Raw genomic sequence first — 8,528 nt, forward strand, 5'->3', positions numbered from 1 at the left:
AAACAAAAACGCTAATTGGGAGGTAATCCAATATTTTTGTTATATATGTTAATGTGGTGAGATTTAATGTTTAAAGTGTATATTTAAGTGTATATTTGGACCTCCAACCGGTCTCTATTGGACGTGATTCGGCAGGCGTGGGAGCAGGACGTGGATGGTCCTCCATTGCGGATCTTATGCTCCAAGCTCCTGGCGACCAGACGAGTGATTCAAGAGTGGAACAAAAACTCTTTTAGGAATGTTTTTGAGGCTGTTCGCGCAGCGGAGGAGAATGTACTTCGAGTGGAGTCCCGAGTTGAGCATGATTCCTTGAAGGAGGCTCAGATAGAACTGAGTAAAGTTCAAGCGGAGTTGCGGCATGCACTATGGATTGATGAGCAGTTTTGGAGCCAAAAAACTCGAGTGAAATGGCTACGGGCAGGAGATAGTAACTCGAAGTTTTTTCATGCCAGGGTCAAGCAGCGGAAGGTCCAAGGGGCGATTCATCGTGTAAGGAAGATGAACGGGGACTGGGTGGAGGATGACAGGGGCATTGCGGCCAAAGCTATCAGTTACTTCTCAGACTTGTTCTCAGCTCCTGAGAGATCCGAGTCCGAGTTACTACATCTGATTCCATGTCTCGTTAGACCGGAGGACAATGGGATCTTGGAGGAGTGCCCTTCAATGGAGGAGGTGAAGCGAGTGGTTTTCGAGATGGACGGGGAGAGTACGGCAGGTCCAGATGGTTTTACTGGTAAGTTCTTTACTTTTGCGTGGGATATTCTGGCTGTGGATGTGTATAATGGAGTACTGAGCTTCTTTTGTGGGGCTGAGCTACCCCGTTTTATGAGTTCTACATCTCTCGTCCTCATTCCGAAGGTCTCAAACCCTCAGGATTTTTCCCAATTCCGTTCAATTAGTTTGTGTAATTTTTTTAATAAAGTGATATCTCACATCCTGGAGGATAGAGTGGCACCAATTCTTCCTAGAATTGTGTCGCTCCAGCAAACTGGATTTGTTAAGGGTCGCAATATCATTGAAAATTTCTTGCTGGCCCAAGAGATTATCACAGGTATTAGGAAAAAGACTAGGGGAGGAAATGTTGCTCTAAAGCTGGATATGTCAAAAGCCTACGACCGAGTGGATTGGGTCTTTCTCACCACTGTCCTGCGTAAGTCTGGCTTTGGGGAACGCTTTATTGACATGGTATGGGGCCTAGTGTCTAATGTCTGGTTCTCAGCTCTTATCAATGGAGCGTCGCATGGGTTTTTTAAATCTAGTAGAGGTTTGCGGCAGGGGGACCCCCTTTCTCCTTCACTGTTTGTTATTGGGGCTGAAGTTTTGTCACGAGGTCTCAATAATATGGCGATGCAACCTGGATTTAGGGGATTCATGGTTCAAAGGGGCTGCCCGGCTGTTACCCACTTACCGTTCGCTGATGATGTGCTCATTTTTGCAAACGGATCCTCGAAGGCGTTAAAGGAGGTCAATGGTGTCTTAGATAGTTATCAGAGAGTGTCTGGACAGCTCATTAACGTCCAAAAGTGTGGCTATCTCATGCATCTGTCCTCGTCTCCAGCTCGTCGACGAGTAGTAGAGCAGTTGACTGGTTTCTCTAGGCAATCATTCCTAGTAAGATACCTAGGGTTTCCTTTATACTACGGCAGAAGCAAGGCCACACATTATGGGGAGGTATGTCAAGCCATCATCGGAAGGGTCCTTTCTTGGAAATCGAAGTTTCTCTCTTCCGGGGGACGGACTGTGTTAATTCGGCATGTGCTCTCAGCGATCCCAATACATCTCCTGTCTGCTGCTGTGATGCCACAATCAGTCTTTCGAGTCATCCAGCGGATCTGCTCCAACTTTCTATGGGGGAATAATAGCGGGGATCACAAACGACATTGGATTCGTTGGCCCCACCTGTGTTATCCGGTGGAGTAAGGGGGAGCGGGTTTTCGAAGGCTTAAGGACGTATATACGGCTTTCTCATTTAAGCTATGGTGGGCATTTCGAACGGGATCATCCCTCTGGGCTCAGTTTATGCATGTAAAATACTGTACTGGTCTCCACCCGTGTCAGGCGGACGTTCGGCCGTCTACTTCGGTGACCTGGAGGTGAATAGTCAATGTTAGTCGACACGTGGAGCTATCCATGCTTTGGTTGGTCCACAAGGGTCCGTGTAACTTCTGGTACGATAACTGGTTGGGCAGTGAGGCTCTGTACTTGAGAGTGACTGTGAGACCTGACTGGTCATTTGGGGACTTCATCGTGCAGGGGAGGTGGGATATCCAGCGGTTGGGACAGGTGCTGCCATCAGACATTACATACGCTGTCTTGAGGAAGCCGACCCCGGGAGGGGCCCTAGCAGCAGAGGCTATTTGGATCCCAACAACGTCCGAACGTTTCACCCTATCCTCAACATATCAGGAGGTCAGACAGGTTAGTCATAAGTCCATCGTCTACTCTCACATTTGGGGTCCCAGCCTCCCGCTGAAAGTCTCTTTCTTCATGCCGCGATTACTGCGAAGAAGGTTGCCGTTGGATGAGATATTATGCATGATGGGGTTCCAACTGCCATCCAAGTGTTTCTGCTGTGCAGCAGCTGCAAAGGAGACGACTGAACATGTCTTTTTCATAGGGCGAATAGCGTTGGAACTGTGGGGCTTCTTCAATGCCATTTGTGGTGTCACTCCACAACCTCAAAATTTAAGAGCATGCCTTCTGAGTTGGTGGTTACTGGGGGCGTCGTCCGAAGAAGGGAGATTTGTATGGTCCAGGCTGCCCAGTTGGATATGCTGGAACATTTGGAAAGCGAGAAATAGTGCAGTTTTTTATGGAGCCAGGATTCGGAGTCAAGAGGTCTGTCAGGCGATTTTCAAGGATATCAAAGCAGCGTTCGAGATTTAGTTTAAGCGAGTGATCCATGCACGTGATTTCTCGGAGATGTGCGACAAAATTGCTCAAATTTCTTCCTCCAAGTATGACTTCACTATTGTGAGATGGAAGTCGAGCGCGACGGGGCAATTGACACTCAACACTGATGGGTGCTCCAAAGGTAATTCTGGTATGAGTGGTGGAGGTGGAGTGATCAGGGATTCCAATGGCCAACTAGTTTTTGCGTTCTCAGCTTTTCTTGGTGAGCAAACCAGTTTACGGGCAGAGGCTCTAGCGCTTCTAATTGGACTCCGGCTGTATGTTGGACGTGGAGTGGTCACACCGTTTGTGCAATCAGACTCTGCAATTTTAGTGGGTGTGTTACAACGACGGCTTCAGTGCCCATGGCATGTTCGGGTGGAGGTGGAGCAGATCAGGCAATTGGTTACGGAAGTGGATAGGTTTTCGCATTGTGTTCGGGAGACAAACCAAGTAGCAGATGCATTGGCGAATGTGCCCAGGACCTGCTTCGGATTTATGATAACCCAAGGGCAGCTCCGGTACTGGTTAGGGGGGCACTTCGGCTAGATCAGGTAGGAGTCCCATCTGTTAGAAGGGCAAGGGGGGTTGGGAGAGGAGAACCGTTTCCTAGTGCTTAGAACATTGTGCTCATAAGTCCTGTGTTTGGTTTTCTCATATAAATAAAATCTAAAGTTTTTTTTTTAAAAAAAAAATGTTAGTTTGTTGTTTTTTGTTTTGTAAGAATTCAAAATGGAAGCAAAGTTGACCATTTGAGACAAAAAAGATGAAGTTCGATCAAAGAACTCAACCCCTGTGACGCCCCCACTTCTCCCTAGGGCGAACCCAAGGGTATCGGCGGGACGCCTGCCTAGCTCTCGTCAGGACTCACTACAAGACGAATTCAAACTTATGGATAACAATCAACAATAAGAGTCGAAACTACAAAGAAAAGATCGCTTCCTTAATAAGTATTCAATTCTTACAGTACAGGATACCAAGTACATCACTTTTCCCAAAATATACAACTTTCAAATGTCATCTAATCAATTCCATTCAAAACCCTAATCAAAAGTGCATCAAGTCGGCTTCTCCATAACTCTTTCCATTTCGGCTTCTGTTAAGGAAAACAAATCTAATGGGGTGAGCGAATGCTCAGTGAGGCCAAGAAACACATATGCAAACACATAGTCCAGGTAACAATAACATTTATACAGTAAGAAAAACTGTAAAGTTCGAGTAATTAACATTTCAAGTAGGAAAAGTAAGTAGAAACAATTCAACGATACTGTAGCTCTCAGGAGCTAAATTCCACGTAGCCGAGTCAAGATCTTGATCAAATTCCATGTTGACACTCCGTCAACTACATAAGTATCAAATCCGTAGAAACACCACTTTCCTCAAATCCCGTCACCGTTACAGCCCTTTACCGGGCCCGCTTGTCAAGGTTTTGATATTACTCGAGTATATCGTGGCAATACTACGCAAGTATGCCAAACAAGATCTCTCCAATAGATCAAGTTTTGTGTTTGCTCATGGTTTACTAAACTTCTCGACCAAACCCATGCTGGCTTGATTCGCAAAGTTAGCCAATGAGTTTGGGCGTCCCCCACGAGTAGGATTGGTCGACGAGACATTGCTCCAATCGACACCAAGTCACATACAAGTATAGTTTCGAGTATGAGCAAGTCAAGTAAATCGAGTAACACGTCAAGTAAAGAGAGCGAGTGCGATAAAGTACACACCCATCTCGACAAGTTAAATTCACGTATTCAACTAGATGCATGTCAAGTATTAGGCAACAAGTCATGCACTTGACACTCACCAAAATCAAGAGTGTAAAGCAAGAGCAAGGCAAGATCAAACGAGCTTCTCGGGATCCACTTGATTACCTGAGACATGTACAATTACAAAATCACCTAGGTATTCAGCCAAGGTCTAGTAATATTCCCGCTACCCTCACACAAGAGATAACACGTTCAAATCGAATGCAAATATCACTTACTACTTAATCCACGAGGGTAGCATTTGAAAATATCTAAGAATGCATCATTTCAAGTCAGGTCAAGTTAAAGAAGCTTTTCTAGTTAAAACATTGGAATAATGTTCAAAGAGGACTCAAAGGTCGTTTTTGACTCATGTCACGGTAAGTAAATCTCAATTCCAAAAGAAAGTACCAACTTTACTTTTGGCACGAAAATCAAGAAAAAGGGCAAATGGTTTTCATTTCCGAAAACTTTAAATTTCAAATCCAAACTTTAGGATGCAAAGAGTATTAACATTCTTCTAAACTAATGGAGTCAAACATATCCAAAACTCCACTCATTTCACAGAAAAATATCAAAACTAAGGTTCCAAGATTCAAGTGTAAAACTAGTGCAATTCACCAAGAACTACTTTAGCCAAAATGCTTCCTTTTTGGAGTTTAAAATTACGGGAATCGAGGCAAAGCTAGGGTTTAAAGTTCTAACGGAACCGTATTCCACCAAGAAATTACACCTAAAACAGTCCAACAACTGCAAAAGAGGATGGAAAGTTCTTAAAAGTTCATTTCTTATAAAATCGGAAAATTTCAGCTTTGCGCGGCAATCTTTGAAAAATCAGATCTTGGGTTCAGCATGTCCAAAAATGGTAAACTCTATATTTTTGGAAACTAGATTCGAAGTACTAAAACTTCCATGAAGACACTTTTCCAAGATTCCGAACAGAAAGCATTCATTTTTCAGCTCAAATTTGCTGATTCAAGAAAGCAAGACAGAACCAGTCTTGGTTTTTCGGCGATGTTTGGAAATTCAGAAAAATTCACAGAAAGTGAATCAGCCCTTGAAATTTGTAAAAAAATAAGAATTCCAACTAAGGTTTCAAACACAACAAACGGAACTAAATTCGGAGTTTTGAGCAACAAGATATCACAGCCTAAAGTCGGTTAATTTTCACTACTGGAACAGTGAATTTCCAGATTTGAAAAGCCATTTTTGGAACATCATTTGGATATCAAAATGGTCTTGAAATTACACCAAATTTTGTATACTTGAACTTCCATATGAGTACTTCTTCTCTATCAAAGTTTACGTCAAAAATCCCACGGAAAGGCAGTTAACAAAATGACCAAATTTCGTGAAATTTTCAAAGCTAATCTGCCAACCGTGGTTCTCTATCTTTTTCAAACGTTTTGTCCAATGAAATCAACCCCAATCTACTTCATTTTTGAAACCAAGGTTCCATAAACATTTGATGAGCAATGGATGGGTGATTGACGCCAAAATTTTTGAAATATAACCTTCCAAAACAGATTTGACCATTCGGCCAACAAGAAAGGAAAGATTTCCAGTTTTCCAGCTTTGTTGCACCTTCGAAATCAGAGCACAACTCACTCAATACAAGTTCAAATTAAGAATGGTTTATGGCATTGTAAACTAGGTTCAAAATGCCACAATTTATTAGAAAGGGTCGTTTCCAAAATCCGTTCACAAGTGAGAGAAAAGCAAGCCAAAAGATGCAGCTTCTCCATTCCTCTCGGACAGAGAGTCACAATAGGACAGTCAATTTTGTTGAATCACTACGGTTCACTCAGTCCGAACTAGCAGGTGATTTTTACACCATTAGAAAGCTATGAATGTCTAATTTCAAATGCCACAAACGGCACTCGATTTCAACTTTTGCACAAAAAGATATGTTCAGGCAAAGAAGTACTGTTCGGCTGTCCTGAACACCATTTCCAGTTTTCTTCCTTTTTCGAAAACCCTAGTTTCGAGCAACCAAATCAAATGATTTTTGGAAGACACTTTGTACACACAATATAAAACATATATCCATCAATTTCACAGCCAAAAAGCATCAAAAATTTCGAATTAAAACAGAGCAACATGACCAGAAATTTTCGGCCAGCTCAAATCCCACCAATTCCTTCGGTTTCTCTTCATTTTCTAGCCATAATCCTCTCATATAACACATAAACACAACAATCAAGCATTTTGATCCTCAAGTCAGCTACCTATAATCCATCTCAAGGCCGCTAACCTAAAGATTAAAGCGAGAAATGAAATTCCTCAAGTCCTCTAGCTTATTTCTTGCTTAGAGTTTCAAACCCATGCAAAACCAACCATGATTTCTTGAAGGAAATGGAAAGATTGGTAGAGTTCAAGGGTTACCTCTAACCCTAGATGAGAAATCAGATTTTCCACTACAAATCCTCCAAAAAGTTTCACAAGGTGATGTCTTTCTCCAAGCTAGAGTGATTCTCCAAGAACTAGAAGATTGGATGAAGTTTTGCTAGCAAGATGGAAGCTTGAAATGAAGAGTTTTCTTCTTCCTTTTCCTTTGCTGGTTTCGGCTGACCAAAGAGAGAAAGAGAGGGTGTTTGGTAGGTATGAATCTTGTCTTGGAAGCTTTAAGAAATTGTGGCCAAGAAGCTTTGCAAAAGTCAACTTCAAATAGTGTCGAGCGCGGGTTTTGTACCACCATTTTCTCTCTTGTTTGTTGCACTCATACACTAATACTCAAATGTAATTCCTTTAATACTGTAATTACTCACTCTTACTAGTCTAGAATTAATTTCTCAAATCTCCAATTAGTCGAGCGGTACGACTTTCGAGAAACTATTGACGCGCATGCGATAAAGCGAAAATTTGAATTCATTCACCTCTAATTCCTCAATTAACTTTTCTTAGTCTACTATTGATCATTCTTAATTCTCCAAGATTATGGCACTCTCGAATCGAATCTTACCTCGAAAAATGTGTATTCGCTATTTCTTACTAGACGAGCCACAGAAAAATTAAATTTGCTAACGGGACGTTTTAAAAATATAAATGAGACCTTGTTCCATGTAATTAGATTTAAATGGTTGAAATAAATTATTCGGAGAAAATGGGTGAATAAATAATTAAATAAGCCAGAAAAATAGAATTAAAAGTAAGAAAAATTCGGGTCCTCACAACCCCTCCATTTGAGTAAAAGTTATTTTTGATTCATTAGGAAGGGGTAATATGCATGTTTTGATTATTTTACATGTTCGTGCATTGATAATTTTGACAAACAAATGATCTAGAATGCATTTTGAGTAACTGGGGTAACATGTGTATTTTTTGAAAAAGTTGAATTTCTGCAGAAAAACTACAAAAATTGAAAACACGCCTTGAATACGCCACCCTGAAGTCGCGTTTTCAAGGATCGCGTATTCAATTCTGCAAGATTAACACAAAATACGCAGGTATCAGAAAACGTGACTTTTGGTCGCGTATTCAATTCCCCCGTATTGCTTTCTGCAACATTTCAACAGAAAACACGAGTCTGCAAAACGCGACTTCAAGTCGGGTATTCAATTCTCACGTATTGTTTTCTGCAAGTTTCATACAGAAAACGCGACCCCAAGCAAAATGCGACTTCAGGTTGCATTTTTCTGAAATCGCGTATTGCTTCTTTTAAGTTTTAAAAACCAGAAAACGCGAGTCATTTTCCATTTCTTCTTCCTCTCTTCCTCTCGCGTACACATACACACACTCAAATCACAAATGCTCTCTTTTACTCCATTTCCTTGCTAAAAATCACCAACCCAACACTTTTTAACCGTCCTAGAGCAACTTTAATTGATTGAAATTCAAGAAAAATATCCAAAAATTTGGTTTTAGTAATATAAAAGGTTAGGCTTCTTAATT

Source organism: Coffea eugenioides, chromosome 10 (assembly GCF_003713205.1).
Source record: "Coffea eugenioides isolate CCC68of chromosome 10, Ceug_1.0, whole genome shotgun sequence".
Lineage (NCBI taxonomy): Eukaryota > Viridiplantae > Streptophyta > Magnoliopsida > Gentianales > Rubiaceae > Coffea > Coffea eugenioides.